The 21465-nt window shown below is 45.7% G+C and overlaps 1 protein-coding gene across 2 annotated transcripts in view; it reads right to left on the bottom strand.

Moving 5' to 3' along the window:
- The window catches only part of RABGAP1 (RAB GTPase activating protein 1), a 1076978-nt gene that overhangs the window by 859765 nt on the left and 195748 nt on the right, over positions 1 to 21465 (bottom strand). The gene's annotated exons all lie outside the window — the stretch shown is intronic.

Raw genomic sequence — 21465 nt, 5'->3', positions numbered from 1 at the left:
ACATTTTTGTAATTTATTGGTTTTATTGAATATTCATAGGGAACAAAAGCAATAATCAGAGCATTATGGGTAACTGTCTTCTATTCTCCCCTTAAAACTATCATCATCTTTTTTCATGAAATTGATATACTCACTGAGGTTTTTATGGAGCGACAAGAGCTAGAATTCTCTATAAATACCTTAGGAAACCCTCTACATTGGGGGGTAGTAAACTTCTGGATTGGAAATTATATCAAATATTCTTTCTAGCGGCTCAAGGAGCAATTTGGTTCTTATCAGAAACTCACTATATACCTCCATGGGTACATATAGAAAGAGACTTGTGCTCTCCTTTTAGCACTCTGCCTTCTTACAAGCTCTAAATGTACAGTAGCACACTCTCAACGTATTATATTAGATACGATTAATGCTTTAAAATACTTTGATAGAAGACTTTCAAAAACCCATTCATAAATCAAGATGGACATCTTTATGGCTTTCAATAGCTCGCTAAGGATACTGAACTTCATACGGCTTCTCAGTGGGCTGCTAAAGGTATTAGATTGGTGAGGTACCTCTATGATACTAATCATGACCCTCTTCCCTTTAGTTTTCTAGCTGAAAACAATCTCAGTAACATCGATTTTTATACTTTCTTAAAACGAAAAGTCAAGCTTTCTAAGATAACCCTCTTTACAGATTCGGTCATGGTCTCATTTCTTGCTATTTGGTAACGCTCACATCATATTGCTTCTAAAAATCTATACATTTGTATCTGCTCCTCAGTCTTCACAACCCACAATTACTTGTTATAAAAGGTCTCACCATTTTGAAAGATATCTTTAAACATTTCTCACGATAGAATGCAATTGATTGGGAAATTCTCCCTGCATCAGAAAATTGCTCCTTTGTTGATGCAGTCTAAATTCTTCACTATGAATCTCTTGCATTGGACTCCTGCTCGATTACACAAACTGAAATTACGAGATAATGATTTATGTTGGAATTGGAATTCAAAACCGGGCACCCATCAACATATGTTCTTTGAATGGTCACTTTTAGACTCTTTTTGGGTCCCTATACAGAAACATTTGTCTATAATCTTTAACACACCTATAACTATCTCCCTTCCTATGATTATACTGGGTCCATGAGCTACAGTTACCCCTTTACCGCTTGATAGTATAGATTTGGAGCTATTAGATTTACTCTTATCCATTGCAGCCAAGATTATACTCACAAATGGAAATCCTTTCATCTTTTATCATACCACACTTGGTGGGCCTGGGTGTCTCATCTTCGAGGAGCTCATACTACTATTGAAAGGTAATATGTACCGCCAATCGCTAGTAATGTATGGAATTCTTTGGATAACTATATGGATTTGTATGCGCTGCGTTTGGTAGCTCAACATCCTTTTGGGTTCCTCTCTTGGTTTTGCCATGATACGGGTAGAAGATGTCTCATTGTACACCCTCTCCTCTAATATACTCTTCTCCTCCTTCTCTTTCTCTCATTTCTTCCTCCTAGCTGATGCACTATATTTACCAGGCGATACACATTCTGTCATAATTGACCTTACTGCACCATATGGTGGTCTTTTAGATGACCCATCTTCTTTGGGAGGACATTTACTACTCGATGAACTTCAAATACCTGCTATTTATTAAGAGATATTATATATATATATTATCTACTGGCAGTTGCCAGTAGATAGTTATAGTTAGGACCGTGTTTCCATAGGAAATCCGCAACATTCTATTTGGAATAACTTTGGCGCCGGTTGACGAATCCTCGCGAAATTTTCAAAATAGGTGGGGCGCTCCGCTCCGCTCCTACCCTGAAAGTCTCGGGGGGATTCGTCAAGCGGGGGCTGATAAAAAAGGGGGGTCCCAAAACGCGTTTTCCCCATGCAATTTTCCATAGGGACCTTTAGTCCAAGGTACAGCCCGAACGGCTGAACAGAATTACTTGAAATTTGGCAGAGGTAGTCCTCAGCTCAGGGATGTGCCTTTTGCATATATGGAGTCAATCTGTTCAGTAGTTCCTGAGAAAATCCAAAGTAAAATCATATATATATGTGGGCGGAGCCTAACCACATATCTCATCCTGAGATCTGATTGGCTGTCAGCACTTCATCCAAGAAGGGTTGGCAGCCATCTTGGGACCAATATACATGATAGCACCTCATTAAAAAGCATTGCAGTTAATAGAAGGTTTTAAGACTTTAGTTACATTATAAATCATTTGTTGATGGTACCATACTCATTTTAGGAAATGTGGTATGTTCTAAGGTGATTTCACCATGTGAAAAAGCCTTCTGCTGGGATATCATGATTGAGAGAAAAATATTTTCTCATGCTTTTCTCAGAGGTTTGGAAGGTGATCTATAAGCTAAACTGAGAGCTTATTTTCTGTAAATTCACATTATCTTTCTCAGTCATGTGAGAATGAAGTCTGACATTCTCAGTAAAACATGTACATCCAACAAGGGCAGAGACTGTCAGTTGATTCCTTTGTGTTCTACTGCAGCTTCCCAGAGTTTTCCAAAGAACAACTAGAGCGCTAACAGTCCTACTTATGATAAACGTATGGCACACCCGAAGCTATTTTGCTTGGATTAAAGTGGTAACTCTTAAAACATTTAATTTAAAAAGGAACAAAATGAGGGGGTTCATTTTTCCATAAAAAGTATGATTAGTGCTGCAGAAAGAAAAATTAGGGCACATTTTGAGTGACTTCTCAAATCCTCTTCTATTTCATTAAAAAATTCTGACATGCAGACTGAAACATGCACTTTCAATACCAGCAGCAGTTTTCCCTGGTGAGCAGTAGCTTTACTACAGTGATCTAATGAGCAAAAAGAGTGCTAACATTCTGAATTTATGGCAAATGTGTGACACATCTGAATGCCTTCTTGATGGAATCAAAGTAAAAAACTGAAAGTATTTCCTACTGAGGAGACTGCAGTAAATGAGGAAATTAGGAAACTTCATAACAAATAAGTCTCCCAAGATGGCCACCAGAGACAAACGAGCCCAAATGTAACCCAAAACCACCCAGATGTAGCCCAAATATAGCCCAATGACAGAAGTGTGCAAAACACTTATTATTTTGTGTTTTTGCAGTGTTATATAGTGCAGACTTGTCAGGTATTGGAGTGCTTTACATGAGCATTGGTTACATCACACAAGAACAAATTCATTTTGGTTGTAGACATGGGGAGACTAAGTGATTTGACCAGAATCACAGAATGTCGAGCTGAAGCAGAAACTCCAACCTGGTTCCCCAGTTGCAAAGTCTGCAGTTCTGGAAGTAACACCACATCCTCTCCCCCAAGTGCAACATTTAATCAAGTGGTCAACTGGATAAAAAAACATGAAGATAACAAATAATTTAAAAGTGCTTTGTCGCTATTTGAAAACTCAGAAAATATGTCCTTATTTTAGTCTTTTAGAGCACTAACCATAATTTTGATGCCAATAAGACCCTCTCATATATGTAATTTCTAAAGGAAATGCTCTAGGTATTACAGTTTTGATTACATCAAGATGACGTCAGGCGTTCCACACTTTTGTAATAAATATAGAATGTTAGCAATCTAGTTGTTCATTAGGATACTGTTGAGAGGCAGAGGCCAGGGGCACGGACTCTGAAAATTGAAGGCAGGTAGGAGGGTGCAAAGGCAACAATTTAACCACACTGAGCAGGAAGGGCCGTGGCAGCACAACAGACTATGGAGGGCAGTGGAAAGGGGGGCAGGGGCAACAAACCAACAATACAGGACTTGCAAGAGAGGCTGTGGCAATGTAATAGACCATTGTGGGCAGAAGGAAGAGGCAGTGGTAGTACAACCATACATGCCAACAGACCCGATTCAGCCAGGAAACGTTCAATGTTTTTAAGCTCAAATGGGCTTTATTTGATCTGTCTCCCGTCTACAATCTCCGCTTTTTCAATGTAACTCAAAGGGGAAAATCAATACCCCAGTTTTTTTTCAAAATCTCCCTCTTACCAAGTTTAAAATGTTCGCAAGTATGGTACATTGGATCATGGAAGGAAATGGGGTAGGGACATGGACTTGGATAACAGAGGACAGGAGGGACATGGAGAGGTGCACCAAACTGACCCTGCAGGGCAGGCATCAGGGTTTGCAGCAGCACAATACACCACACAGGGCATGCGGGACGGGAGTGCAGCACAACAATCTATAGAAAGCAAGAGAAAGGGGACAGGACCATGCACATGGACAATAGAGAACAGAGGGGCAAGAGGCAATGGTAGCTAGCTGACCATAATGGACAGACAGGAGAGAAAGCTGCAGCATAACAGACCATAAAGGGCAGGAGGGACGGATCAGGGGCATTACAATGGAACAGACAAACCAGGAGGGAGGGAGTAGGGGTCTGCACATGTAAACAGAGGGCTGGGGGCAAGGGGGCAGGGCAGGAGCAGCAAGATAGCCATGGAGGTCAGGCAGGATGGGTACTAGAAGCAAGACACACCATGAAGAGCAACAGTGAGACTGATGGCATACACACAGACCATGGAGGGAAGGTGGGAGGGGGTCAGGGTCAGCTAACTGACCACACAGGGAAGGTGGGAGGGGCCATGGCAGCACAGAAGACCATGCATGGCAAGTGGGAGGGTTAGTGGCAGCACAATGGCTATGATGGGCAAGAAGGAGGGTGCAGGGGCATGCACAAAGGACGATGGAGGATAGAAAGGAGGGTCAGGACCTGTGCACAGACAAGAAAGTTCAGGGGAAGGGGCCTCACAACAGACCGCACGGGGCAGGCAGGAGGAGCAGTTGCAGCACAACAGACCAGGGAGGGCAGAAGGGTGTGGCAGTACAATGGACCATGTAGGACAGGAGGAAGAGGATAGGGGCATGGCATGTGGACAGGCAGGGTGGAGGTGGCAGGGACAGGTTACAGTCATCTGACAATGCTAGGCAGGTGGGAGGGGAGTGGCAGCTCAACAGAACACTCAGAGTAGATAGGAGTGGCAGGTCCATGGAACATGGTGGGCAAAAAGGATGGAGCAGGGGCATACACAAAGACATCGGAGGGCAGAGGGAAGGAGAATAGGGGCAGCAAGCTAAGCACAGAGTTTAAGCAGGAGGTCAATGATGGGGCATAGAATTGGGCAATGGAGGGCAGGAGGAGTGGACTGGTACATCATACTAAATTGAGGGCAGTGGCAGCACATCGGACCATGCATGGCAGGAGGGAGGAGGCTAGTCCATGGATTCACACAACAGAGGATAGGGAGGAGGGGGATGGGGCAGCAAGCTAACTGTTCAGAGAAGGCGGGTATTAGGAACTTTATTGTTTTTAAAACGTGTGTCTGTGCGAACTACTTAAAATATGAACAAGTATGCAGCATAATCTCACTTTTATTCAGGAAGAAGAGGACGTTTGTGACTGTGACTCCGGGCTCACTTGGCAGAAACACCCCCTGACCCTCCACCCCCTATCGCAAAATGTAATGCCCGTGAAAAGGGTAGGTGAACACAGTGTTATATAGAACATAGTCCTGAGAGCACGATTGAAAATGAAAACTAGATATAGTGTATGGTATAAACTATGCACCAAAAAGTGTGATATAAGATGAACCGGGCGTGAAATATAATATGCAATACATTGTGCGCAATGACAGATTCATTGGAGAGCGCGAGATAGCACAGGCACTAGCTATGCTATATGCGCCTTGGAGTGTAATATGCACAGGGCAGTGTTGTGTAACCTAACTAGTCTCTAAAGTTGTAATATAAAATATGTGCTGGGGAGTGTAACGTTGCATATGCACTGTGACAAAGATATGGATCCCAGATTGTAATATGTATGGCATAGCACTGTACGTTATAACATAGGCATCGAGGAAGGCACATTAGATGGGGCAATATAACCCGTGCGAAGAAGAGTGTGGCATGACATATTCACGGGGTGGTGTTACAGTGCACATGGGCTAGAGAGTGTCATAGCATATGTACTAGCTAGTGGAATACAACACAGAGGTGTGTGGCACTCAGCAGGCAATGGTGGGTGTAACACAGCATTGGGTTCTGCCAGGAGCGCGCTGTGACTCTCAAGTGATGTTCGTCCCCTTTCCAGAGAGTAAAATAAAAGGTATTACACATCCGGCAGTGGATGTGTGTTTTATTAACCGTGAGGGGGGTTTCTTGCATAGTTTTGGTCGAATTTTTGTCGAATCCCCTTTGAATGGCTTGGTGTGCATGTGTATTAAATGTGCCCGTCAATAGCTACCCATGTTTGTATAAATAAACGACAAGGGTGTCTACCGGGATTAGGCACGGTAGGGCATCAGACATGTCAGAGCTTCACTAGTGGTGTAAATACATTCCACGTGGATTCATTGTATGCATAGTCGCCTTTTAATGAATATCACGTAAATCGTCATGGTGATAGGTACGTACGGTTTGTACAGCATGTCCTAGGTGTGTCTATAAATATATATTTTTTTAAAATAATAAAAAACAGTGGCCGGCCCTGGGGATTGGGGTCAAAAAAAATATAATTAGGAGACAGGCCCTGGGGGATGGGGTCATCAGGGCCAATAAATTAGAATAAGAAGGGGAACCACACAGCCCCCCTTCTTAAAAAATTAAAATAAATAAAAGACTGGCATCGCGCCAGAGGCCACGCCCTCTCCTTGCAGCACTCTGCAAACGCGCCCCCTGGCGAGTTGTAAGTTGGGGAATTAATTCCTCTTCAATACTGAGGGTCCCTGAGGGCCAACTAGCCCAACAGGCAACTCCAGTATGCGCCAGGGAGCTGCGCTGCAGACAGGTGTTCTGAGGCCAAGCCCCTTTTTACACCTTTCTGCAACGCAGCTCTGTGGCGCTTACTGGAGGTACCTAGTGGTCTAGTTTGACCCTAGGGACCCTTAGGATTCAAGGGGACTTAATCTCTCAACTTAGAACAGCCACAGGGCGCGTTTACACAGTGGGGAAGGGAGGGGACGGGGCCTGAGTTAACGTGTGCAAAAACGCCCTGTGGCCTGTTTTAAGAGGTAGTTTTAATCCCCCTGCCCTATTATATACTAGGGGCTTACAGAGGAGGTCATGCTAATCACAGGGGGACCCCAACGCATAATGTTCCCTAGTGTATGTAGGTGTTTTCACTGTATTCTAAGTGTCTTTTAACATAGCACTGGCTCTAGGACTGGTTAGTCAGACTCAGTTACCACCAGTATCCGTCTGAAAAAGTTGAGGGTACAGGATGATTTTGCAACAAGGCTTCTTTCTGCTCTTCTTTTTGTTCTTTCTGCACGTTATCCTTCTTCCTGCATTTTTCTTCGTCTTTGAGGACTGTTGCTTCTTTCTGCACTTCTTTTGTTTCTTTCTGTGCATTTTTTCTTCTTTCTTCACATGTCCTATCTCTGTAGGCATAGTTAGAAATTAGCATTTAAAAAACCTTTGAAATTCACAGAAAAAACCATAGGTTTCAGGCACGTTATAGTTAGGAATTAGCATTTAAAAAACCTCAGAAATTCACTGAAAAAACCATAGGTTTCAGGGGTGTTATAGTTAGATGGACTTTTCACTTGTACAAAACCATTGAAATTCCCCCGTTATAGTTAGTTCAGCTAACTATAACTCGCGCGCCCGCAATGCACTGCTGATGACGTCACATATTACATCACTCATGACATGGTCAGTGACATCACTCATGACATCACTGATGACATCTCAAATGACATCACTGATGACATCATCCTTGTGATAGAGTGGCAGACCTCCTCTCACCCTAATATAACCTTTGATACACACATTCAAAAATAGAGACTAAAATTTTCAAAACAATGGACATACCAATACCAGTTACAACAACCTCTTCAGTAATTCTAAGATCCACATACACATCCACTCATTCACCAACAGTCCTATACAGTCACTCATACATGTACTCACTCATCATATGTACTCATACACCTATACATCCTGTTACACAATGCCACTCATCCATAGAGTTACTCACACACATAGTCACTCATGCTAATAAAGAATCAAACATACATTTACTTGCATATACAGTTATACACACACCACCACACTTACTTCTACGGAAACTTACACATACTTAGTCTTTTAAACAATCACTTATAGAAACACATACTTATTCATACAGGAACTCTTTCAATCTCTCACTCTCACATATACTCCCTTATATACACCAATAGTCACATATACTAGTTTAAAACATATGTAGTTACTCATAAAGACACTATTGAGACAGTCATTCACTCACTAACACACCCTTACACACACTCATCCACCCATACAGTCCTGCACACATGCTGTCTTCAACACATACAACCAGTGAGTCACTCATTCATGCACCTATGCACTACGTAATACCCCCAACGAACCATGCAGACGCTCAGACTGATACTCAAAAAACCAACTAATAACCTATATAGACACCCATGTAGCTACTCACCAACCCATGCAGCCACTTATACACAAAGTGAGAGACTGATACAGATATTTACTTATTTAAACATTACTCACTAAGCCATGTATTCACTATGATACACTTAATCAGTCAGTTACACAATCAATTTTTCAAAAACAAATCATCCATTTAGACACTTATATACCCATTTATTCTTCCATCGACCTTGAGATATACATATATAAAACATATTTAATTTTCAGAAATTACACATTCACTGGATGTCATGAGTGATGTCATTTGAGATGTCATCAGTGATGTCATGAGTGATGTCACTGACCATGTCATGAGTGATGTAATATGTGACGTCATCAGCAGTGAATTGCGGGCGCGCGAGTTATAGTTAGCTGAACTAACTATAACGGGGGAATTTCAATGGTTTTGTACAAGTGAAAAGTCCAGCTAACTATAACACCCCTGAAACCTATGGTTTTTTTCAGTGAATATATATATATATATATATATATATATATATATATATTTATATTATCTACTGGCGGTCGCCAGTAGATGTTATAGTTCGGACCGTGTTTCCATAGGAAATCCGCAACATTCTATTTCGAATAACTTTGGCGCCGATTGACGAATCCTCGCGAAATTTTCAAAATAGGTGGGGCGCTCCGCTCCGCTCCTTCCCTGAAAGTCTCGGGGGGATTCGTCAAGCGGGGGCTGAGAAAAAGGGGGGGTCCCAAAACACCTTTTCCCCATGCATTTTTCCATAGGACCTTTAGTCCAAGCTACAGCCCGAACGGCTGAACAGAATTACTTGAAATTTGGCAGCGAGGTAGTCCTCAGGTCAGGGATGTGCCTTTTGCAGGTCTGGTGTAAATCTGTTCAGTATTTCCTGAGAAAATAGCATTTAAATCAATATATATATATCTATAAGCGCGCACCGTGCGCGTACGGTAAAACTTATCGTACGCGCACGCTGCCGTGCGCGATTCGGATTGGTTGTTAGATCTTAGTAAACATTCGAATCGGTCGAAACCAGGAAGTGTTGGCCGCCATTTTGTCTCTCGCAGTCTGAGGGGGTGAAAAACAAAGGTAGAGAACGTGAAAAGGGGGCACGGTGGACAGTTGCTGACCCCCTAGCCTTTGTCAGGGGGTCCCAGAAGGACCCCCAAGGGCCAAAATTTCCTTTAATTTTTTGGCGAAAAATCGCGGAGTACGCGTAGCGTGCGCGTCCGGTAGAAACGGAAAAATTCCACGAAGAAGCGCACCGTGCGCGTACGGTACGCGCACGGTGAAAAACCTTTAAAAAATAAAATAAATACATAACTTAGCATTTAAAAAACCGTACAAATTCACTGAAAAAAACCATAGGTTTCACACACGTTATAGTTAGGAATTAGCATTTAAAAAACCTTGCAAATTCACTTAAAAAACCATAGGTTTCACACATGTTATAGTTAGCTGGACATTTTACTCGTGAAAAACCATTGAAATTCCCCCTTTATAGTTAGTGCAGGCAACTATAACTCACGCGACCGCAATCCTCTGCTGATGACGTCAGATATTACATCACTGATGACATATGTGTCTTTCTGAAAAAAAAATATTTGTAATATATGTATAGCTAAAAATTAATGGAAGAAGACATGGGTAAATAAGTGTCTATATACAGTGCTGTAATATCTGACGTCATCAGCAGAGGATTGCGGTCGCGTGAGTTATAGTTGCTAGTTTTTTTTTTATAGGATAACTTTTTACCTTTTTCCTCCCAGTTCAGGTATGGTTTGTCATGTACCTCTTTCTTTAACTTTTTGATTTCTTACTTGTATGCATCAATTTCTGATATTTATGTATAGCTGCTATTTTGAATCTGGACCTTTTTCTACAAATACAATTAAATATTTAAACAGAAGAGCCTCAATCAGAGGAGTGACTACAAAAAAAATCTTTAAGATCCCGAGTGGTAGAAGCACATGCTCTATCAATTTTCTGAATGCGAATAAAAATCAATTCCACCCTGAAAGAAAAGATAATTTAGAGAAATCTCTTCAACATAGGCTATTTGCTGAAAGGAACAAAAATAAAGAAATGTAGTAGCTTACGATCATTAACACTTCTCTATCAAAAAAGAAAAACCTACGGTTATGATCCATTGTCCTAATTAATACATAAAGAATGGGATATAGTACCGCGTACCTTAAGTTGTAATGGATGTGCAAGTCAGCCAAGAGGTAATTGGCCGTGGAGAAGAACAAGACTAAAGGTCATCAATCTCTATAAAAACAGAACATTCTAAGATTACCTGCAATACTAAGCACTTGAACTTATGATACATGATGACCATTGTTACTTGGAGGCATTCATACTGAATTTAAAAATGTTCGAAGTTGACATAGGCTTTTGAACCTGTAATGTGCAGCAGCTGATTTCTGGCAGGCAAATGTTTGGATAAAATTAATTGCATGAACTCAGTCGCTCCTAGTCCTGCCACCTAATAACAGGACCAGAAACTTTTTATAGCTGCTAATCTCAAACATGCCTCATATGATAGACATTCAGTTTCCATAATGTAAGAGCTGCCATATCAGTTGATTCTTGGGGGGGGAGGGAGGGGGGGACTAAAAGTAGCCTATGGGTGTGTATGTTAGGACAATAACTTGGAGAGAGAAAATCATAATAGGAAAATTCCCACAGATATAATGGCGTTAGCATAAATCCAACACGTTTTATGCTGCGCCTTACCAGCTATTGCCCATTCCCAATTTGTGGGTAGATTCTACAGCAACTGAGAGTTTGAATTGAGGAAAGAGAAGGATGCACCAAGCAGAATAGGGTTACAAAAATAGTTTTCAGGAGGGGAGTGGCCGGGCAAGATGGCCGATCGGACCTACACCGTCTCGGCTCCCGGTCCACGTGCTGCTCCGGCACGGCTCTAGGCGGCTATAGTTTCCTCGGCGAGGTCCATGCTTTTTTCCTGCGGCGGAGGGTCTGAGGCATTTGTAGAGCAGCCCTGATTGCCTCTGATGCCACGGGAGCGGCTGAAATTCCCCGATATGAGAAGCGAGACTGCGCAGCTCAAAATGGCGGTCGGCACCTTACCGAGACCGCACTGTTCGAGCTTCCCTCCCAGAGGTACGTCTCATGCCTGCGATTTGCTGTTCTGCGGAGGCTGTTGCGGGTCTGTGCCTGTTGTGGGGGGCGCGTTAACAGCATCGACTTGGAGGTGGCCCCCACTGCAGTATTCTCTCCAGTCCCTGCCTGACTTTAAGATGGCGCCCGTCGGCAACATGCAGGAAGTGATCGATCCTTCCCCTGGATCCCCTTAGGCCAATTACACCTAACTCTGCGTCCAGCGGTCTGCCCCCGACTCCTCAGCCTCTTCTACTTTACCAGCCAACGTCCAGGGGCTGCTGCCAACACGGATTGGACCGGAGACAACGTGGCCCAGTTCTGGTTTTCCCCGGGCCTGCCCGACTGGGGAGACTCCGGACGCGCAGTGGCGATCGCGCCCCGTGGAAGCCCTAGCTTCTGTATGCTGCACTCATAGCGGGCACCACTGTCCAAATGCCCAGACACGGTTTGCACCGCTGACAGTGGGTGCCCTCCCTCCCCCCTCCATTTTGGCCAGACGGGCGGCAGACTCTTCTGCTCCCCATCGATTTTGTCCTCCTGATTACACTTCCACATGGCGATGCGGGCACTGACTGGGCACGGAGTGTCTCCAACAATGCACCCCTAGCTAGGAGCTCGCCTTTCTCTTGCGACGCCAGGGACCCGACAGCCTCTGCCCACCTTCATCACCCCACGAGACCGCCTGCAACTTGGGGCGCAGACTGCATCGCTTCCTTTGCTAGCTTCTCAGGGGCCAGCCTGGTCCTCGCCATATGCCGCCATAGAAGACAACGAGCAAGCAGACTAGTAAAGTCTCCGACTTCTTAGTCCCCCGCAGTCAGGCGTCCTACGTTGCGGGGTGACGCGGGGGCCACAGACATGGCGATCACGAAAGCAGATTTGGCGGTTATGTTCAAGCATTTTAAAGCTGAACTTCGCAATGACCTGAGCCAGGACATTAAATCCTCCATAGACCAACTACGGACAGACCTCATAGAACGATTGACCTCCCTCCAGCAGGACGTATATTCCGTGGGCACCAGAGTCCTGGACTTTGAGACGCCCTCCCAGGAACACGAGCGACTATCTGCGGAACTGCGAGAAGATGTCCGCCTCCTCCAGGATCAGCTATACCAGTCTCTACTCAAGACGGAGGACCTTGAAAATCGGTCACGGAGGGAGAACATACGTATTAGAGACCTGGAGGAAGGGGCAGAGATGGCCGACCTGGCAACCTTCGTGGAGGGACTGTTTGCAGAGGTTTTGGTTCCACAAACCCTTAAAATTAAGTTGGACAGGGTGCACCGCATGGGCAGCTTGCAACCTGGGGAGAAGAGGAAGCAGCGTGAAATTCTGGCGAAGTTCCATTCTTTCAAGGTGAAGGAGGCGGTGTTGCAGGCGGCTAGGACAAAGAGCTCCATCTCATTCCAAAACCACTCATGCTCCATCTACCAAGACCTAGTGCCGACCACTCTGGCGCGGAGACAGCAGTTTAGAGGCATTACTTCCAGACTGCGAGAGGACAACATTCGATATAGATGGACATATCCCTTCGGACTTAGCTTTGATTTCAAGAACAAACGACGTCACATCACCGACCTGAAGGAGGGTTTGGAGCTACTGGGCATCTCGACAGACTACTTGAACCCAACACATGTCAATACTGGTGAACAATCTCGTGGCACTCCAGCGACCTCTGGATGGTCAGTAGGTACACGCAGGGGCCGCCGCTGATCTGCTGAGGCCCGCTCTTGCAACGATGGATCATCTACTTTCTGCATCTGTGGGGACTCCCGGAACTCCAAGGCGGCTGGGGTAGAGCACTAGGTCCGCTGTTGCTCTCCAGCACCTGGCCGGGTTTATCATCAACAGGATCTGCCTGGGCCTAGACTCTTGGGGCCCCGGGAACATGGGGAAGGAACAGAGCGTTTGCCAACTGCCTTCTCTCCAAAAGTAAGAACAGTGCCTCTATCTTGTTTTTTTTCACCTGCACCTCGTAGTATGCCGGCACCGTCAGTGTCTGCAGATCCTTTGTATGCACTAGGATATGTATCGACTGGGTCTACATCATGCCGTAACTTGCCTTATCCCCCTGTGCAAGCGAACTGTAGATGCCTCTAGTTTGGGTGGGACCTGTGCTTGTAATTTGGTTGCATCTAGAAACTGTCAAGCTCCATTCTCTTCAGTTTGTTGCCGGGACGAGCGTGGATATGGACCTCGGTCCAGTTGTCCACCTTAGTGGCCGTGGGGGCTATGCGCTCCCAGCGGAGCTCCGTTACCAAGTTTTGGAACCACATTTTTAGTTAAGTTTGTTCTTTTTCTGTTTGGGATTTGGGGTGGGATGGGGGGGGGGCGGGGGTCTTGGTGGCGGCGGCTTTTTATCATGTAGCTCTAGCGAGCTTTTTGTAATTTATGCACATACAGGTGGAGGGGCAACCTAGTCTCCCCAAGGGAGTAGCGGAAACGCGGTACACACCTAGATTAGGGGGGCTTCTAAAGGGTGGTCACGTCTCCCACTGACATTATGACGCTTACCATCTGAACTTCGAATGTCAAGGGTCTTAATTCCCCTCAAAAACGACAAAAGGTGTGGAAATACATTATTGACCACCATTTGGACTTAGTGGCACTCCAGGACACACACCTAGCCAGGGCTGAAGACACACGGCTCAACCACAAACAATACCCCTTAATCTTCGGCCCTTACGAAGCACCGAGGAGTGGCTCTTCTATTCCGCTCTACCATACAATTCCAACCCTTGGGTGTCCTTTGCGACAAGGAGGGCCGCTGGCTTATGGTTAAGGGCCGTTTGAGAGGTAAAATTTGCACCTTTGTAGCATTATACACACCCAATTCTGTGCAGACACAGGTTTTACACACACTACTGGGGAAATTGCTGGATTTTGTGGAGGGACAGGTAGTCCTCATGGGTGACTTTAATCTGACTTGGCACAGGGACATGGACAGCACACACTCCCAGCGCTCAGAATTAGGCTTTTTCCATAGGTATTCAACAACGAATCCAGGACCTGGGCTTGTTAGACTCCTGGCTTACTCTTTACCCACATACCCGAGATTTTACCTACTATTCCCAGGTTCATCGTACATATTCTAGGCTGGACTATATATTTATTAGTCCATCTATGTTGGGTTCCCTCCGGGAAGCCAAAATATTCCCTCTCTCAGTGTCCGATCATAGCTTATTCTCCATCTGCATGTCTTGGTGTGGAGATGCACCGACAGCGCCCAAGTGGTACTTCCCGGCCTCGTTGGCACGAGATAAGGAATCTTGTGTTAAGCTCAGAGACACCATTACGGACTTCTTTGCAGTTAACAAGCCAGAGGATACGTTGGAGTTTACCACTTGGGACGCATTTAAAGCGGTCTTCCGGGGAAGGTGCATTGCCATTAACTCCGCATTAAATGCGCTGTGAGCTAGCGAAAGGGAGACACTAGAGCAGGAGCTGACCTCTATTGAAAATGCCCACAAATTGAATCCCACTCAGCAAACCCTTCGCAATTTGACAGCACTTTGCGGCAAGCTTTGTGCCATTTATAATAACAGAGCTGAGTACATAGGTGGCATTATGGGTCCCAATGGGGAAGTTAATCACAGGGATAAAGACAAAGCCGATCTCTTTGGCTCACTTTATGATACCCTTTACTCTGGGGATGACCTGGATTGGGACGCCCAACAAGAATATCTCCGGGCACTGCCCATACCTCAGGTTTCTAATAAATGGAATGAGTTACTCTCCGCTCCCATTACACATGAAGAAGTCACTCTTGCAATTAAAGCCCTTAAGCCTCATAAAGCAAGCCCCGGGTCCGGATGGCTATATTGCCCTTTTCTACAAAACTTTTTCTCCTGACATCTACCTCTACCTCATGCGGCTCTACAACAAGATGGCTGAAGAAGATGATTCCACTACTTCCATGACTGAGGCCGTGATTGCAGTGATCCCGAAACCCGGGAAAGATCCCATACACTGTGCCTCCTATCGCCCTTCTAAATCTAGACGCGAAATTGTACTCCTCCATCATCGCTAAACGATTAAATGACCTCATGCCCGACCTCATTCACCCCGATCAGTCAGGATTCATTAAAGGGTGTCAAACTCACGATAACAACCGTATAATTATTCATCTCATTGAGAAGACCAACAGACGTCAGATACCTGCTGTCTTAGTGGGTCTCTAAGCTGAGAAAGCCTTTGATCGGGTTAACTGGGCATTTCTGTTCCACACCCTTAAGGCATTCGGCTTTTCGTCCAAATTTCTAACCACGATTCGTGCTATCTGCAACCTCGCTCTAGGGTAGTGGTCAACGGGGTATGCTCATCCTCCTCCTTCCATTCTAGAGGCACCAGACCGGGCTGTCCCCTCTCGCCCCTACTTTCCGCTCTCAGCATTGAACCCCTGGCGATAGCAATCAGAGGTAATTCCAGTATTCGGAGAATACCATTTACTGGAGAATCCCATAAAATCTCCCTATTTGCAGATGATGTACACTTATCGCTTTCCAAACCGGCCTACAGACAGAACTTGAACGCTACAAATTAGTTGCAGGCTTTAAAATTAATTTTAGTAAATCTTATATCCTCAACCTCACATTGCCACTACAGGAGGTCCACAGGCTCCAACCTCTTACCCCCTCCATACAATACCTTGGGGTCCGCCTGACACCGAGGATAGAACGGCTCTATGCGGCTAATTTTCCCCCCCATTCTCACTCGCATCCAAGCTGAACTTGCAAAGTGGAAACCCCTCTTCTTGTCTTGGATAAAAAGGATAGCCCCAAAATACTTACATTGCTACACCTACGCGTACCACACTGAAGGTATGGGACACAGTGGCGGGAGACGATCGATGGGCCTCCTTCCCCTCACCATTTACACCACTCCACTTTAACCCAGAGTTTCCATCGGGCATTCATGAGGGTCCATTTGATGCTTGGAGGGATGGAGGATGCCTTGCTCTGACTCACCTTTTTCATAACTTCGACCCCCTTACCTTCGACAATTGCCAGCAAGACTATGGCCTAGGAGATACAGAGCGATACCATTACACCCAATTGATGCACTGGTCACTTACACCGCACGTACGTGCAGCAGCTACCCGCCCTCTCACGCAGTTTGAATCCTTCCTCACTAAGACCACAACTATGAAAGGGGCCATTTCATTTACGTACAAATTTCTTCTCACCACTACACTTTCTCCGAGACCACGATATAAGTCCATGTGGGAAGACATTCTACACTAATATTTCAGATGTTGAATGGGGACACCTCTGGACGGACATCACACGATTCAATCACTCCTCTGAACTACGGGAAGCTCACCTCAAGACTATGATGGACTGGTCTCTCCACCCCTTTAGACTCAAGCAAATCTTTCCCAACGCCTCTGACAGATGCTGGAGAGGGTGCGGGCTACTGGGAGACTTTCAACTTATTTGGTGGGATTGCCCGACTATCCGCCCTTTTTGGGGAGGAAATACTTGCGCACATTAAGGATATACTAGGGTAACCTGTCCCCACCACCATGTCAGGGGTCCTTTTGGGACTTTGTGACCCTGCACTAGAACACCAGACTCGAGCAGACAAAACGATCATGTGGCTCTGTATAGGCGCAGCGAAAGTTACCCTGGCAGCCGCCTGGAAAAGAAGGGAGGCACCGAGGATCTCCCTATGGCCTTCTAGATTATGGAAACTACTCAGTCTGGAGCGAATGTCAGATGTCTTTCGGGATGATTTAAAAAACTTTGAATTCAAATGGGGCCCACTGGTTGCCTTCCTTTCACGAGGACTTCTGTAGGAGAGTAGGGTCTGCTATCCTATGGTCACCCCAAATTTTTGCTTTTTGCTTCACTGGTTTTTGACATACGGAGGCTGTGGGCCTGCTAATCAGACCCCCAGCCTGCTGTTCTCTCTACTAAATTGGCACTATGCACTTTAGGTCCATAACCAATTGGAACTAGATCACCCTGTGAGCCCCCTGTACCAGTGTACACTAGGTACCCAGGGCATTGGTGTATCTAAAGCCTACCAGAGGCTGAAGCATGTATTGTGCCACCCCTGGCCTGGCCTAACAAATTTGACACAACTGGCTGATCACTCAGCTGGGGTAAGTTGGTGTAACCACCTCTTACTTAGGTGTAGTATACCTATACCTAACCTTAAATGGGACACATGTTAACCTATAAGTCACTCCTATGGCAGGCCTTGACAATCCTGAAGGCAGAGTGCGTGGTTCCATGTGAGATGGTGCTCTGGCATGAGCTGAGCCTGTCTGCAGTGGTCGGAACAACTTCCTTCTACTGTTTCCAGATATCGTCATACCATATACTCTTAAGTGCATTATGAACCTCGCGGTTAAATGCTATCTTTGGTTTGGCTTTATCAAAACATGTCGAGTAAGGTGTCATATGAATTGGAATACTAACCTCTCACCAGTTCTGGCGACGGGGTTAGCATTCCACCCTTCTAGAGGGACACGACATGTACAGCACCTGAAACCCGGGTAAAATCAGACATAGCCTCAGCTCCACAAAATGGACGCTGCCACCACCGACACAAGTCTGCCTTCCTGCTGCTGGGAGTCCTTCCAGCTTGGGAGACGTGGACAAAGGGTTTCCTGCCAGGGGAGGTGCGAGCACCACCCCAGACAGGATTTTGTGTATTGGTCAGGTAGGGCTGAATAGAATCAGACATGCCTGAGGCTCACAAGGAGCCTCGGTGCATATGCCAGTTCAAACCGGTCCTGGGGCACACCAGCCCCGGACTTGGGGCGAGCTGGACAAAGGATTGGGGGTGTAACCACCCCCCTTCCTGGTCCCACCCTTAGGGAGGGACCTAGCAGGTAGTCCGGCCCCTAGAATCCGCTTAAAGGTAGGAGCTGTGTCCCAAGACTTCAGACATCCTAGAATCAACTTGAAACTAAGAAGAAGACGGGAACTTCGACGTTCTGCTGCACAGAAGACTGAAGTAAATCTCCCCTGTGGTCAGGGAGTGACCATCTTGCTAACGCAAGCACCATCCAGCGAATCGACGTCTGCTTTGCCGCCGCCTCCTGCCAGAGCCCGAGCCCAGAGACCGACAAGAACTGGACCTCCAGACCTCTCACAGCCCGATCCAAAGTCCCTGCAAAGAAGGAACCCGTGGAGGCACCGAGACACGTGGAGCCAGCCATCTTGGAAGACACTCGACAAGCTGCAAGCGCGACAACAGAGGCTCCCTCCAAGTTGTGCTTTGGGTCCTGAGAAGCCCAACACCCGAGCAGCATCTGCACCAAAGGTGAGCCCTCCAGCATCTCCCCGATCTGCGTGGGGCCCCTCTGCACTTTGCGACTCGACGCTCCTGCCCGGTCCCTGGCCCGTTGGCTAGTGGCCAATTTGGCGAACCTACTTGAAAACTACGACGCTGGTCTGGTTGCTCCAGACTGGCCCCTGCTGCCCTCCAAAGGAGCAGCCCCTCTGACCTTGCTGGTCAGAACTACAAGCTTTCTTCAATTCCTGCGACCCCTGCTTTTGCCAAGGCTTGTTTGCTTCCTTTGAGTCGCCGACAGCGAGAGCCTGCGTGGGACAGCTCGTGAGCCGACTCCTGGACGTCGTCGACCTTCAGGGACCACGTGGCTGCGGAGACAAGCTATACCTCTTCACCTGTTTACACCCGACATCGCCTGGTACCTACCTGGTGCCACGCCAGTCACTGGCTAGTGACTGTGAACACTGTCCCCTCTACTTTCAGGTATTCTACAACTCCGATCCACCCTGGGATCCACCGCATCTCTTCTGGACCGACCGCCTGCAGCATCTTTGTCATCAGGCTCCATTGAACAGATAGACGAAACCCGACGCACTTCGAGACCTATGCACCCGCTTCATGTGGGTGAGGTAAAGCTGGCACTCCGGTGCACAAGTGTAGAGAAACATCTCTAATTTTTCAATTTAAATAGTAATTTCAAAAAACATGGGCAGACAGTTCGTATGACTTTACAAAACAGACCAGCCGACGCGTTTCGTCCTGAAACAGGACTTCTTCAGGGCACTAGAATCGTATCGTCAGATATAGAGGGACGAGTCCTCATGAATTTCTTCTAGTTCTTAGGATGAGTAACAGAATATCATTTGATAAAATCTGAAAAAAACCTAGTTACTCACTTGTATATCGGTTTTCGTCTTGCCCGTTGGAGTTTGTTCGGTGCTCTACCTCTCTGCAAATATCATATTGCGACTTCTGGGACGATGTTATATACCAGCATCCCCGTCGTCTAGAGCCCATATGTTTATATTGTTTGTGGACTACAAGTTATTGAAGTCTTACGGTTATATTATTGACACTGCCTCTGCGCCCAATTCGCCAAGTGAATGCTACATTGCCTTTTAATATTTGCCACTTAAGGATTGAAAAATCAACGAGGATTTAACATACTCTATTGGCGTTTTCGTGTGAGTTATATTTGGGGTTTTTTTCAGATTTTATCAAATGATATTCTGTTACTCATCCTAAGAACTAGAAGAAATTCATGAGGACTCGTCCCTCTATATCTGACGATACGATTCTAGTGCCCTGAAGAAGTCCTGTTTCAGGACGAAACGCGTCGGCTGGTCTGTTTTGTAAAGTCATACGAACTGTCTGCCCATGTTTTTTGAAATTACTATTTAAATTGAAAAATAAAATGTTTATAAGGTATGACTGTTGAAGAAAATTCAATTAACGACAAATGACTTTCTTGTCTACCAATTACCTGTGGTGCACCTCTTGCTTTATGTAAATACATTTGGATTCCTAAGGGAATAGGCATTTCAACAGTGGGTGCCACTGAGTGTGCACACGCTTCTCCCTCACACACAGGGTCATTATAGATGGAGTGATAGTAGATTAGGTGCTGGTCAAGTGAAGGTTCCACTGTTAGTTCTTTTTCCTAGAAACATCTCTAATGTCTAGGTTTGAAGTCTTAAGTTCGTAGTCCATCCAGAAGACCCTTCTAGCAGTAACTTTTGAACTTTTACGTACCCATTGAAAACCTATGGGAGCCTGCGTGTAACTTTCCTCACTGCACACGCGACCCGTGGACCTCCTGGTCACTAACTGAAGTTAGCTCCTTGTAGGCCCAGCGATTCTAGAGGCCCTAGGCCTTTTCCCTTTCCTGTTCGTGGTACTTATACCACTATTTTAGTATATGGTTTGAGTGGCCACCAGGGCCCATCCATATAAAGTGCAACTTCTGTATATTGTAATACTTTCTTGTTTAACGATTTGTGCTCCTGTGCTCATAAAGAGTCTAGGAGATACTTTGAGTAATAAATACATATATATTTTGAATATATATCTGTGTGGTGTCCTTTCATTGGTATAAAGGGGGGTTACATATGGTAAAACAGCTTGCTTTACATGCCAAAACGAGTTTAGCCTGAAAGACTGCTTAGCCTACGCTACCACTAGGGCAGCTGGTCCGAAAAGGTTGACTTACAACCACACCATAAGGGTTGCTTGGCATGGTACAAGGTGGTCACTTTAACTAGTGAACATCATATACCAGGCCAACTTCTCACAACTTCCATATGCGGTATGCCCTTCATCCATTACAGCACTTCATCTTTTCCAACTATAAACAGCCCTACATGCTCATGATTAGACTAGCTGTCTGAACGCCGACGCCACCACTGTCGGAAGAGGGGGAAGGGGTTATTGTTTGTTTCCACTATCCACCGGTTGGGGATAGCTTTTCCACGGATATAAGCTGTTCGAGTGACTCCCTAGGTACGAGGGGTTATGTGTGCTCTCCATCGCAAAAGAAAGATGGGACACACGCTGACATGTTGACTATCCTTGAACGTGGTTAGAGTTTTCGTCCATGCTTCATTCATGTAAGAAGCTGTAACCTTTTTGTTAGCAATCCAATGAAATCGGAGATGGACTGATACTGCTTGTTATATGT

This window comes from Triturus cristatus, chromosome 1_2 (assembly GCF_964204655.1).
Source record: "Triturus cristatus chromosome 1_2, aTriCri1.1, whole genome shotgun sequence".
In the NCBI taxonomy this organism is placed as follows: domain Eukaryota; kingdom Metazoa; phylum Chordata; class Amphibia; order Caudata; family Salamandridae; genus Triturus; species Triturus cristatus.
Note: the sequence above shows the minus strand (reverse complement) of the source record. Positions and strands in the feature narration are given on the sequence as shown.